Source organism: Rhipicephalus microplus, unplaced genomic scaffold (genome assembly GCF_043290135.1).
Source record: "Rhipicephalus microplus isolate Deutch F79 unplaced genomic scaffold, USDA_Rmic scaffold_21, whole genome shotgun sequence".
In the NCBI taxonomy this organism is placed as follows: Eukaryota; Metazoa; Arthropoda; class Arachnida; order Ixodida; family Ixodidae; genus Rhipicephalus; species Rhipicephalus microplus.
This window is the reverse complement of record NW_027464594.1, coordinates 9,923,538-9,937,615: the sequence shown is the minus strand read 5'-3', so window position 1 is coordinate 9,937,615 and position 14,078 is coordinate 9,923,538. Positions and strand designations below refer to the sequence as shown.

Sequence of the window (14,078 nt, the reverse complement as noted above, 5' to 3'; positions counted from 1 at the left end):
TTTCTTTTAGAGCGGAAGCCCCCCCCCCCCCCCCTCCGCTCTTTTGGGCGTAGGGTTCAACCATATTTTATATATGTTCTTGCGTGCGTTCGTATGTGCGTATGTATGAACGCAAAGTTCAAAATTTCGTCCACTGCGGTGGTTGTTCGTACGGACTGCTGACCGTGCCAATTACGCCAACACAGGTCGGTATCGGACCTGGTCGGAGGTCCGATACCGGCCGTGGCGGTCTCATTTTGATGGAGGCAAAGTGGTAGGGACTCGTGCGATTTCAGTTCGCGGAAAATAACATTAGGTGGTCGAAATTTCCGTAGCCCTCCACTACTTCGTTTCTCATATTCATATCGTCGTTTTCGGACGTAAAACCCCAAATATTACTATTAAAATTGAAAAACTTCAGGGAATGGGTTCGAACTCTCACCTCTTGGCTACGCCCAAACCGTTAACACACGAACGACCGGCGCATTTAAACCATAAAGCATGCTGCTTGATTTGCTGCTTGCCAGGGATGTGCGCAATAGTTGTGACATGTATGTGGTAGCTTTTCGGAAGGCAGCGTTCAGGGTTCATTCGCACGCGCTTAAGTCTATTGAGAGCACTCAACCATAGAGGAAGAACTCATGGCGAGCAGAGAGACAATCTACAAGGCACGCTGAAGCGCATGCACCTGGTATACCCCCTTCCCTTCAATGTGCTTCCTTACGTTAACTTCGTATATTGCGGGGATTAAAAAAATAAGAATGATTGGGGGCCCTAAAGCTTCTCCTTTAGGAGTTGAACGCGATAGCGACATCATGCTCCTATAGCGCGTACTTCAAACACTTAGTGCATGAAACCTTTTCATGCGCCGGTTTTCAACCGTGAAGCCAATATGATAATCACATATTCTGACGACTATTGGCAATGGACGCTTGCACCACGCATTAATACTGCAATATTTCATGTTGTATTGTGAAGCATGTCTACAGGACGCGCGTGTTTGTGAAGCATGAAATCTACTTTCACTGCATTATCATGCAGAAGACGAGTGTTGAAGATTGGGCGAGTTGGTTCGTCGTACTTGAACTGGTCCTCTTGTGTCGGTCTGCTCAGCCGTTTCTTCTTCCCCATAATGCGCTATACCAGTTCAAGCATGCAGAAGACGTTGTTTTCACTATTGTCACAAGCAGAAGCGTGGCCATGTGGTAGAACATCCACTTGCCACGCAAAAGACCAGGGTTCGACCGCCTATTTGGTACCAAACAACCCTGGTTCGGTCCCCATTCTGTTGCAGGAGTATTCATTTTTTATTGCATTTTTCTCGATTTTTAGGTCACGCATAAGATGACGATTTTTTACTCACAACCAACGATGTCGGCGCCGGCACCGACGCTGGAATATCTGCAAAATGAGCAGATTCGCTATCGCGTTAAAATCTTCGCTTCATACGAAGCTCCGTGTAAGTGGGGATTCTAAGCCCCCGCGACTCGGTGAAAGCGCCGATCATTGCATCCCCCCCCCCCCCACCAGAAAAAAAAAAAAAAGATTCCGGCAGTTTTCTTTCGAACAATAAGCCAAGCCTAATCCTGTACAGCGCGACTTGACTCCACCTTAGAAGTGCGGCAATTTGAACTAGTGGTACGACATGACGATAGCTATAGCGCGAGAACAAAACGACAACAAAGCGCTCGTGTCCTTCTTGTCTTTTTGTCGTCGTTCTGTTCTTGCGCTATAACTATCGTCTTGACTCCTCCACCAGGCAGAAACGCGAATTTCCTTATAGGCACCCGACAGTGGACCAGAGGGCGCGGCGAAGCTTTTGGAGCTAGAGTTACTATATATGCTACCTTTAGATAGCATATGCTACCTAAAGGTAGCATATACAGTAACTCTATTTTGGGCCACCTCAGCATTGTTGGTACCGACCGCCAGGGATACCAAGAAAATGAAACGCTCGCTGAACACATTGAGACGCTGAAGTGTCAATGCCCTTTTTTGGCGCGTTTTCAAAGAAGGCTTCCTGGGCGCTTACATAATCAACCGTGACCCTTTGCTCAAAACTAAAAAAAGAAAATAATATGCTCGGACAAGTCCGGTTTTGCTGCGTCTACTCGCTAGGCTACGCATTGGAAGGATCGGTTTTGCTGCGCCTACTCGCTAGGCTGTGTGTTCTGGCGCTACCATCAGATGTCGTAAACTGCAGTGCAGGGTGCTTATACACAAAGTGCTCGGTCCGCAAAGGACGATGCATGTATCCGAACTTGTCGATTAAAAAAAAAATTGTGATCACAAAAAGTGCATTCCGACACCGGGAATCGAACCCGGGCCTCCTGGGTGAGAGCCAGGTATCCTAACCACTAGACCATGCCGGAGTATGAACGACGGCACAATTTAAAATGTAGTGTAGCGTAATGTTTTTGTAGTATCAGCGTTTTATTAGTATTTTACATTAAAATAAATACACTGTCAATGTAGGTGTCAATTAAACACTGCTAAATAAATGAAATAACCTCAAGTATAGCATCTTACAAGCATATTTCTAAGCTGACGTTGTCTATTTACAAACAGTTAGCGATACGTCTGGGATAAGGCCACTCATAGTTTGATGCACATTACACATGTTTATTTCAGTTTACAATAGAGATTTAAACGTAGTACGAACGTCTAGCAAAAAATTTAAACTCGCGAATGACATTTGGCTAATTTCAGCATACTTTTAAGCCGCAACCGGGCAACTATGCGCGTAGCAACAAAACACACGCGTAGAGTGTACTAGAACAAGGGGAGTGCCCGGACCGAGATCCAAAAAGTGAGGCCCAAACGGGGTCAAATCCGCTAGTGGCGCTGCGATCGGTAGTCTGTGACCTGTCGTCGTTTTAAGAGCCGTGCGCAGCTCCGCCGAAGTGGTCGAGGGGTAGAATGCTCGCATCCCACTAAAAAGACCCAGGTTCGAATCACCGCTGTGACCATAGATTTTTTTTTAAATTTCACGTGTACAACTGTATTGTTTGGCTTTTTTTTTAAATATGCCTTCAGTTTCTACATATTGCTACAAAACATTACGCGAGATATGAAGTAAAGGAGAAAAAAACTTGACAGCAAGCGCATTTATTTGCAGCGCCACCGCACGGGATTCAACGAAAACTTAAAAGCATAGCTTGCGAGATTTTAGCGAATAAAAGAGAGACGGTGTGCTTTCACTCGCCTGCGGTCGCCGCCCACTGGCTCGCTTAAAAAAAGAAAAAGAAAAACTGAAAGTAAACGATTTTCAGTCGGCGGGAAGTCGCGAAGGTTTGAATACTGGTAAAGCAGCGATGTTCTGTCTGCTCGAGTTTTCAGTGTTCCTCCTCACACTAAATGCGTAAGATATTGGCGTGTAACATTAATAAAGCTATCACGAGGTGTGCGGAAACAGACAGGTGAACGTGTTCATATTTTTGTGGCAGACGATAAAAAAGCGCTGTCCGCAGTGCTCGTGCGCGAAACCTCATAGTTGCCGCAGCGGGCTGGCGGTGTAGCCGAGCAGACGACACGCGTGTTCCCCTTCAGATGTGGACCCCTCTGTACAAGTGAGAGTCTCACGTCCTGTTACACCTTTCGCAAATGAAACCAAAGCGGCAGGGCAACTGCTGTGTGCCCGGCTGCGGGGTTACCTACATAGGATCTACTGAAGGCAGTAAGTGTTCGCTATTCGCCGTTCCAACATCTCCGACCCTGAGGGAGAAATGGGAGTACAGCTTACGCTTGCCAAGAGGGCACATGAAAAGTTCAAGTGTGGTCTGCGAGGCACATTTCGAGCCGCATCATCTGCTTCGAGACTTCGTGCACATTATAGGCGGTAGAGAGGTCAGGTTGCCCCGTGACCGGCCAAAGCTTGCAGTCGGAGCAGTGCCTGTTATACTGAGTGGACAACAACGTTCCGACGGGGGTGACCAGGTGACTAATAATTCGACAAGTCGTCAGCATGCCAAACAAGATGCCCCCGGGCCATCAATGACCAAGTGCGAAGAGAAAAAAAGGTCCTCTAGCGCTGCGAGCTTGACAGAGAGGCATGCAAAGTGTGTGAAGTCGGCAGCGCATCCCGTGATGGACTGCAATTCGGAGACACAAGGCGGTACCACGAATGAAGGAAGACGTTCCCTTCTTACACTGACGATGCCGTCAACCTCCAGATGGACAGCCCTTCAGTTCCCGCATGTTGATGGTGTCTTCTATGTCACCTCCACACTAATACCGCCTTCAGAAATATCCCATGACAAAGTTATATTCCTGAAAGAAGAAGAAGACGGACTTCTCTGCCGAACACATATAAACGGCAGTCCTTACGACGAAAAACGGGCTCTATCTTTCGCACAGGCAGAGGAACATATGCAAAAAATCGACGCAGCTTCTGTATGCCCTGGCTCCATAAGGAAAAATGAACCTAATGATGGCCCACTTGAGACATTTGCCTCTGGACGGAACTTCAGATGCCATGGAGGAGCGTTTTACAGCAGAAGCTGTGAAGGTGTTGTACCTAACGGAGGTAAGTAGGTCTATGTACTTCACCGATACGGACAGAGCTTAAATTAAAGCGTATAGGAGAGGGACGTTTTGATAAAATTTATGGTGATTTTGAACGAGTTGTCAAAATATATGCAAGGAAACGACATTAATATGCACATCTTATTTCCATTTGCATGTTTTAATTGCTAACGGGCAGGGGTGTTTCTCTTACAGAGGTATAAAAAAAAAAGATCGCACAAGTTTACATTTCATGTGTGCAATTATTATCACGAAAATAAAAGAAAAAGAACTCGAGTGAAATTTATCACTGTTTAACACTACTGTGAGTTAATGTTCTTCCCATTACTCCTCTCAAATCGAGAAAGCTTGATGGTTGACGGTGCGTGCGTGCATATGTTTGTGTGCGTTAATGCGACTGTTTGTGGGTAGGCGTCTGTGTGTGTCTGTCTGTGGGGCGTAAACATGTAATCAGACCTTTTTTTTTTAACTGTGCAGGTGTAAAATGCCGTCCATGCGCCAAGGCAAGGCTGTCCCTGATTAGGAAAAAATGTAAGGTGATGCGTACCACTGCTGCTACTGGTGCCACTTCTGCAAAGCGAGCCATTTGTCGCCAAACGAAAACCTTGAGACAGCAAAATCGCCGACTGCTTGGACGGGTGTCAAACTTGAAATCAAAACTGAGAGAAATGGTGAAGCAGAACAAAGCTATAAAGGAAGGCACTTTTGAAGAAAGTATTGCTGACATGCCTCCAAAACAAAGAGAAGCAGCACTTCATTTTTTCCGCGCTTCCAAACGAGCGAGTACCAGGGGATTAAAATTCACTCAGAATTGGATCTTAGAGTGTCTGCTCATGAAGATGAAAAGTCCAAAGCTTTACAAATACATGAGAAGCAACAAGATCTTAGTCCTACCAAGTGAAGACACCTTGAGGAAATATTTGAGCTCGTACAAGACAGGGTTCGGTTTCTGCACAAGGGTCCTGAGTGCTCTAAAAAAAAAGACGAGATCTATGGACGCCTTTAAGCGACACGGAGGGCTGCTAATTGATGAAATGAAACTATCTGAACACTTGTCAGTCACATCCGCCGCCACTATTGAAGGTTTGGTTGATTTAGGCCATTTTACATCAAAAAAAGATAAATGTGAGCCATGCGACCATGGCATGGTGATTATGTTTGCACCTTTCACCGGCAAGTGGACACAAGTATTAGCAGTATTCGCAACACACGGGAACGTTAAAGGAGAGCTCCTCGCGAAAATTCTAGTGGAGGCTGTATTGCTTGCAGAAGATGCCGGTCTTTTCGTGGACTTTGTCACTTGCGACGGTGCGACATGGAACAGGAAGATGTGGAAGGTACTTGGAATCGAAGCAACGTCTGAGAACATTCAATGCAGAATGAGGCATCCCAAAGACAGCAGTCGCTACGTCCACTTCCTTTCGGACTTTCCGCATCTCATAAAGTGTCTTCGCAACAACTTGCTCCTCCACGACTTCAACACTCCAGATGGGCTGGTAGGTTTTCAAGCTCCCATTTATTCCTTTTTCTTCTGTTGTTTTATTGTTGTGTGTTTGTTATAGAACTTGAACGAATGCTTTCCGATAATTTTTGCGTTTATGTTATGGAGATACACTTCGTTGAGAAATGTATGCTTCGCGTCCAGTTGGTTCATTGGGTAAATGTCAATGTAAGATAGCACTCACTCACTACAGTTGAGGAAAACAAACTGGGAAGGCTGCCGGAGCGCCGCCATAGTCCTCTTTGTGGGCTGTTGTTACCATGAGTGACACTCCCCCTCCCCTCCCTCCAAGAAAAAAAAGAAAAAAAAATGTCTGCTGAACTTGAGATGTCGGATTTAGGGCTCCCATGCAACAGCCCAGAAGGGATGGGGTCCTCGATCCTCTCCATTCAAAAAACAATAAAAGAAAAGAAAAGGTTTGTAGACGTTTTAGTGCGACAACGTTAGAACTGTATCTACAAAATAAAAAAGAATCCTGTGTTCGAGTGGGTTTGGCGGACAAATTCGTTCGCTAATTCTGGAACATCGCCAAATCAAGTATACACACACACACACACACACACACGTATATATATATATATATATATATATATATATATATATATATATATATATATATATATATATATATATATATATATATATATATATTGCCACGAGGCCACCCATCTTTTCACCGAGACCTACTAACTTCTCGAGATCCATGGTGTCTCGCAAATAAAACCTTGCCACGTGCACAAAATATCTGCCTAAAACGGTCTATCGGAACACTCTCTGCTCACTCGCTAACGAGAACAATGAGCAACACACAGAAATCGGACCGATAGCACTATCAACGACTCGAGGCTCTTTCTCACTACTTTGGACACACCGTGCACCATATATATGGTGCACGGTGGTTATATATGGTTATATATATATATATATATATATATATATATATATATATATATATATATATATATATATATATATAACATTATTTTGACACTTTACAATAAACTATTGCTATATGCTAAGGAAAGGCCTTTGCTCAGCAGGAGGAAGAGTCGGGAATGATCCGAGATTCGTAAACTGTACGAATTTGTCCGCCAAACCCACTCGAACACAGGATTCTTTTTTTATTTTGTAGATACAGTTCTAACGTTGTCGCACTAAAACGTCTACAAACCTTTTCTTTTCTTTTATTGTTTTTTGAATGGAGAGGATCGAGGACCCCGTCCCTTCTGGGCTGTTGCATGGGAGCCCTAAATCCGACATCTCAAGTTCAGCAGACATTTTTTTTTTCCTTTTTTTTCTTGGAGGGGGGGGGGGAGTGTCACTCATGGTAACAACAGCCCACAAAGAGGACTATGGCGGCGCTCCGGCAGCCTTCAGTGGAAAAGTCTATACTTCTTACGACGTTAGCTTTCGTTTGACGAAGCCGCACGCCACCTACCGGCATTGAGCATTGGACTCGGTAGTCGACCTTTTACGTACCGTATGAAGCGTGCGGCGATGTTTCGTTTCATGATTTCATGGCAGTAACCGTCTCCTTCCAAGCTTGTGCATCGGCCTTAGTGGCGGATCCAGGGGAAGGGGGGGGGGGGAACAGGGGCGATCGCCTTCCTTCCCTAAATTTCTGTCAGCGCTCCTCCCCCTCAATTCAATGCTCGCAGTCCACCTCCTATCACCAATTAGGACAAATGAGTGGAACCCCTGTGAGCACATAGTAACAGTGTTGGCACAACGAAGAGGTTTTTCTGCTAGTAAAAAGAAAAATTCATTACCACGCCCCCCCCCCCCCCTCCTGTGTTACTTAATGTGACCTCCCATCTCAAATAAGTGGCTAGATCCGCCCGTGCTCACACGGTAACTTCCTTCGTTTACCGCGTCTTTACATATCATGAATTCACTTGTTATGGAAACCTCGCCCGGAAACGGTTCCATTTTTGTCCGGGTGACATTAGAGGAGGCTTCATGTCAGAACCCCCTAGCAGATTTTCACATACGCAGGATTAGATTGGTGGCATTAACGATGACCTGATATTTTTTATTCGTTGCCTCGTTAAATATTTGAGCCCTTGAAGAGCCATAAAATTACTTCCTCTAGTTGAAGAGTTTCCGGGTTTTACAACATAATTCGAACTTCCCCATCAATTGTTAGAACTAGTTTCAATTACATATGATTTATGTTTCAGGTCTCCTTGGACGCTGTCAAAGACGTCTACGCAATGGATGGGAGCATCGTGACACTTCGCGTGATGCATGGCATACGGGAGGCCCACCTCAATCCGAACAACTTTGAGAAGATGCGCGTCCCCTACGCCTACCAATTGTTCGGTCCACAAGTGACCCGTGGTCTGCGGTTCTACCAACAAGATGTCGAACCGTCGAGACGCAGCTGCATACAGGCGACTTTGCGGTTCTTTGAGTAAGTGTGTCCGACATCCTAATTGTGTTGGTATTAACAGCAAAGCTTACGATATGTTTGAAGAGGGAAGTAGAAGGACATATATGTTTGCACAGCTGGGCACTTGAGCATGCAATATACACTAGAGCGAGTGTACCGTGCTGAGTGTGTGTATATATCAGAGTCACCTGAAACGGCAAGCCTAGGAACTGTCGTCAACGGACACCTCATTACTACGGCGTTTTGTTCTCCTTGTGATATATTGCAGGACACTTCGAACATGCTGCAAGGGAAGCCTGTGGCATGTTCCGAAACCACATAAAACGCTCTTATAGGTTATTCGAACATCTTACTAGAATGTTAAGCTCACAGGGATAAAACAAATTTTCTCTACGCAGATTATAACATGTGGCATTTACTGCGTTTCTTGTCGCCCAAACCCCCAGCGTTTCTTTCAAACTTAGTAGTAAATTTCGCAACGTTACCTGTGCTAAGTTGTACTCAGTGTACATCTGTCCGTAAACCAAACAGCATAATTATATCATACTATTAATTTGGCGACACCTTCATGCACCTGAAATAGTGAGGCACGAATCCCCACGATGGCATGCAGTGTGATGTGCATTGCGCGGTCTTGGTAAAATTATCTTGCACACGTACAAATACATAAAACGGCGTGCAGAGAGTAACGTTCTTCTTATTTTCTTTTATTTTATGCAGGATGATAAACAGCATCATCAACATCATGTCCTCTCGGTACGCGAGAGTAGCGCTGCGGTTGAACTCAAGTGCGGTCGACTGCCTCTACACCTTTCTTGCGTACTTGACTGAATGGGAGTCGCACGTAAAAGGCACGCGGGGCTTCCTTAGTCAGTCCACAGCAGCAGGGTTTCGAGTAACCATCAAAAGCACCTTGCTATTGCTGGAATACCTGACGACGGAAGTAGGCTATGCCTACCTGATGACAGCCCGGCTCAACCAAGACCCCCTGGAGAACACTTTTGGTATAGTGCGGCAGTGCAGCGGGAATAATGATCATCCTACGCCGCAGCAGTTCCTCGACACAATGGCATGCATCAGCTTTTGCAACCTTGTGCGCTCGCCGGACAAGGGCAATGTGACTCCTGGCACACTTGACTCTCTTTTGTCCCCTATACTGTGCTCGCCTCCGTCACCGCCACCGCAGACCTCCGGCTTCACTCATGCACTAGATGAAATTCACTTTGAAAGCAATGAAAACGACATGTTGGATGATGTGGTGACACATGAGAGTGACCATGAGGCATACGTGTCTGTCAGAAGTGACCGCAGACTGGTCCACTACATAAGCGGGTATGTTGCAAGGAAATGCATCGTGCCGTTGCACTGTTCTGCTTGCGAAAACGACTTGTTGACTTCACGAGAATCTGAAAGTGCTATCGCACAGTTCACACAACAGTGTGATTACGGGGGCCTTTTGTACCCATCTTCGACCTTGTCCAACTTTATTGGTTTTCTCGAAGACACTTTCACTGAATGTTTTAGCACTCGCCGCGTGCACCATGACAGCATCATGGATGTGATAGAGCTTCTGAAGGTGAAAAAAGCAAAACTAATTGGATGCGAGGAGCACCGTGAACATGTCACGGCACGAGTGGTAGGTTTTTATGTGCTGACAAGACTGAGATTCTTTGTCAAAGCCTTGAATCGTGCACAGCCATCTAGGCGGAAGTCTGCACAACAAAGAAAACAGAGCAGGTGCTCGTAAGGAGCCAGGGTTGTTTATAAATGAAGAAGTGGCCATCAAAACAAATTCATTGAAAGTTCGGTTTCGATGTGCATTGGGAGTACTCGTGCAGTGCTACGTAGCTGACATATCAGCGATCAGAAGATGACAACGAAAGAATGGACTGACTTGCCCGCCGTGCTTGCTGTGCTCTGTGTGGTTCGGTGTTATTACACTCGCGAATAGTCATTTTACGTGACATATTTGTGGTGGAGCTGCTGGCTCTTCCCTGTACCCATCACGAAGCTCCACTTCGGACGTATCATCACGGGTCCAACCATGTCACAGGTTCAAGGAACATCGTCTTCACCACCCGCCTCTTCTGTGACTCCTACCTACGTTGTCGTATACCTCCTGCTCGTGATCCTGGCATATTTCCAGGATATATAGATCGCTTTGACGTTAGATATATATGGGGGGTTTAACGTCCCAAAACCACGATATGATTATGAGAGACGCCGTAGTGGAGGGCTCCGGAAATTTCGACCACCTGGGGTCCTTTAACGTGCACCCAAATCTTAGCACACGGGCCTACATCATTTCAGACCGCATGGGAAATGCAGCCGCAGCAGCCGGGATTCGATCTCGCGACCTGTGGGTCAGCAGCCGAGTACTTTAGCTACTGGACCACCATGGCGGGGCACGCTTTGACGTTGACAAGTGCCTTAACGTGTACGAACAGATCAGCGCCGGCTATAGGTGGGCCCGACACTCATGCTCGCCAACGTGTTTCTTTACCTTGATGGCCCACTGCAGATGTGGTTCCTGTAGGTTATTCGAACACGTTACTGAAATGTCAAGCTCACAAGGCTAAACCAAATTTCCTCTACGTAGAATATATAGTGTGACATTTACTGCGTTTGTTGTGGTTCGAGACGCACGAAGTCGACATTGCCAGCTGGGACACTTTCAAGGAGACGATCCGTGACCTTTTCGGCGACACTGCTGCACGGCAGACGACTGCACTAAATCAGTCGGCTACTCGGGTATAGGCGTCTACCGAATCGGTAGACGTCTCACGGTTACCCAGTTCTGACGAAGCCATTTTCGAAGTATGATTGGATCAGACCTTTCGCCTGATCAGGCCGATGCTCTCTGTCAGGTTTCGGACTCGATCACGGTGACATTTTTGGTATCCGTGGTCATCCCTTGGGCCAGACTAATATTGTCAAGCACCTAATTAACAATGGTGACTCTGCGCTTATCCACTGTCGGCCTTGCCGCGTGTCCGCATCAGAACGAGCAGTGATTCAAAAGGAAGTGGCCAAAATGCCAACGAAAGACACCATCGAGCCATCGTCGAGCCCTTGGGCCTTCCCAGTGGTCTTGGTAAAGAAGAAAAGCGGCTCCTGGCGTTTCTGCGCTAGTTATCGGCACCTCAAAAAAATTACGAAAAAAAAAACGTGTACCCTCTTCTCCGTATTGACGACGCACTTGACTGTCTGCATGGCGCCACCTTCTTTTCATCTCCCGACCTCCGATCTGGCTACTGGCAAATTGCTGTAGACGAAATGGATCGTGAGACAACTGCATTCGTTACCCCCTGACGGCATTTACCAATTCAAGGTCATGCCGTTTGGCCTCTGCAATGCCCCGGCAACCTTCGAGAGAATGACAGATACGCTACTTCAAGGATTTAAATGGGCGACGTGCTTGTGCTACTTGGATGACGTGATAACTTCTCACCCACCTTCGCCACACACCTTGAACGCCTTTCTACCATTCTATAATATTCCGCTCTGTCCATGATGTTCTCAGTTTCGTGGGCCTCTGCTCCTACTTTCGGCGGTTCGTGAAAACTTTGCGGCACTCGCACGGCCACTTACCGACCTTCTCAAACAAGATGCCCCATTTCATTGGGGCCCTCTTCAAACTGACGCCTTCTCTCAACTAATTACCACTCTCACGACAACCCTATTCTTGCGCATTTCGACCCCGATGCTCCTACAGAAGCGCGCACAGACACGTGTAGTCACGGCATTGGTGCAGTTTTGGCGCAAACTCAGCGGGGCAACGACCGTGCAATTGCGTATGCAAGTCGTCTCCTTTCGAAATCTCAACGCAAATACAGAGAAATTTCATTCATTGTTTGCTGTACACCTATGACTTCTTCGCCAGTTGAACACAACTTATGCGGATACGCGTTCAACGAATGATTTTGTACTATGTGCTAGCGTGTTTTTTATGTACGTCACTAACAAGACAAAACAAACCACGACCACTTGCTTGCCTTCGGCATAGCACGCTATACTTAGGATTAGGAGACCTCACATTTAAGCCTGACTGCGAAAACTCCCGTAGCTACCATGCAACCGCGGATCATTTCATGTCTACATTTTTGGCATCACGTCTGAATAGAACCAACGCACTTTCAACAAAACAAAACAACAACGACGACGACGACAATGGTTTTGCGTGATAAAACTATATACCGCGTGAGGCTCGCCGTATTCAGTGTAGCACTCTCCCAATTACGACCACCTGTGGTTCTTAGCGCCTACATCTAAGAACGCAGGCCTCTATCATTTCCACGCCATCGAAATGCAACTGTCGAGATCGGGATGCGATCCTTATCTGCGGGTCAGCAGCCTCGTGCACATCAATCACCACTGTGCCATTGACATCAAAACCGATTCCTTTACAACTGTAATGGGCAGGCCTGGTTGGTACACTACTGGAATGGTCATGACGTATCTGTCATTCTTACCTTGTGTCACGCGTCTTAAGCACTGTTCCGTGCCACCCCATCCCTACAATAAACGCTAGTGACCATCGGCCGTATGCACAAAGTGTGCACCACTAAATATGCTTTCAAAAGACAAAATGTATACGTTGACAAAAAATAGTTGTACAAGAAAAGTACATTTGTATTTCAATACTACTTCATCAAAAGCACAGGCAACCGGCGCGCTTTAGTTTTGCCGTTTAGCTGCCGCTGAGAGAGTTGAAAACGATGCAGGCGCCAATGACGCAAAAGCTAAATACAACAAAAAGCGCGCCGATCACATATAGATGCGCCCGCAAAACACAAGCATTGGTTTGCATCATTTATTTTCGCTGAGGGCGGCCATAATTATAAGATATATGTTCGCAATATCAGTTGTACAGGAATACTACATATGTATCCAAAATATCAACACGTTCACCTCTTTCCGCACACCTCGTGATCGCTTTACTCGAGCAGACAGAACATCGCTGCTTTACCAGTATTCAAACCTTCGCGACTTCCCGCCGACTGAAAATCGTTTACTTTCAGTTTTTCTTTTTCTTTTTTTAAGCGAGCCAGTGGGCGGCGACCGCAGGCGAGTGAAAGCACACCGTCTCTCTTTTATTCGCTAAAATCTCGCAAGCTATGCTTTTAAGTTTTCGTTGAATCCCGTGCGGTGGCGCTGCAAATAAATGCGCTTGCTGTCAAGTTTTTTTCTCCTTTACTTCATATCTCGCGTAATGTTTTGTAGCAATATGTAGAAACTGAAGGCATATTTAAAAAAAAAGCCAAACAATACAGTTGTACACGTGAAATTAAAAAAAAAATCTATGGTCACAGCGGTGATTCGAACCTGGGTCTTTTTAGTGGGATGCGAGCATTCTACCCCTCGACCACTTCGGCGGAGCTGCGCACGGCTCTTAAAACGACGACAGGTCACAGACTACCGATCGCAGCGCCACTAGCGGATTTGACCCCGTTTGGGCTTCACTTTTAATGCATTGGTGCTGCGGCCGGTCCGGGCACTCCCCTTGTTCTAGTACACTCTACTACAACGCAATTTTGAATTTGAAACAAAAAGCTGGCGTGGTTGCCAGACTTAGTTTGCGTAGATGGTCGCGTTTAGCCGTGTCTAATCAACGTTGAAGATGGGTGGGTAGGTACGTGGTAGAAAACGGCAGGGAAAGGCGAATCAACGCAAAGTAAGGTG

At 46.2% G+C, this 14,078-nt stretch overlaps 1 protein-coding gene and 1 non-coding gene across 2 annotated transcripts in view; one reads left to right on the top strand and one right to left on the bottom strand.

The window, feature by feature from the left end:
- LOC142785342 (sphingomyelin phosphodiesterase 4-like) overlaps window positions 1–14,078 on the top strand; it is a 141,950-nt gene that overhangs the window by 14,084 nt on the left and 113,788 nt on the right. The window lies entirely within an intron of this gene.
- On the bottom strand, window positions 2,280–2,351 carry TRNAE-CUC (transfer RNA glutamic acid (anticodon CUC)). Its single transcript has one exon. It is a non-coding gene; the product is annotated as a tRNA-Glu (tRNA).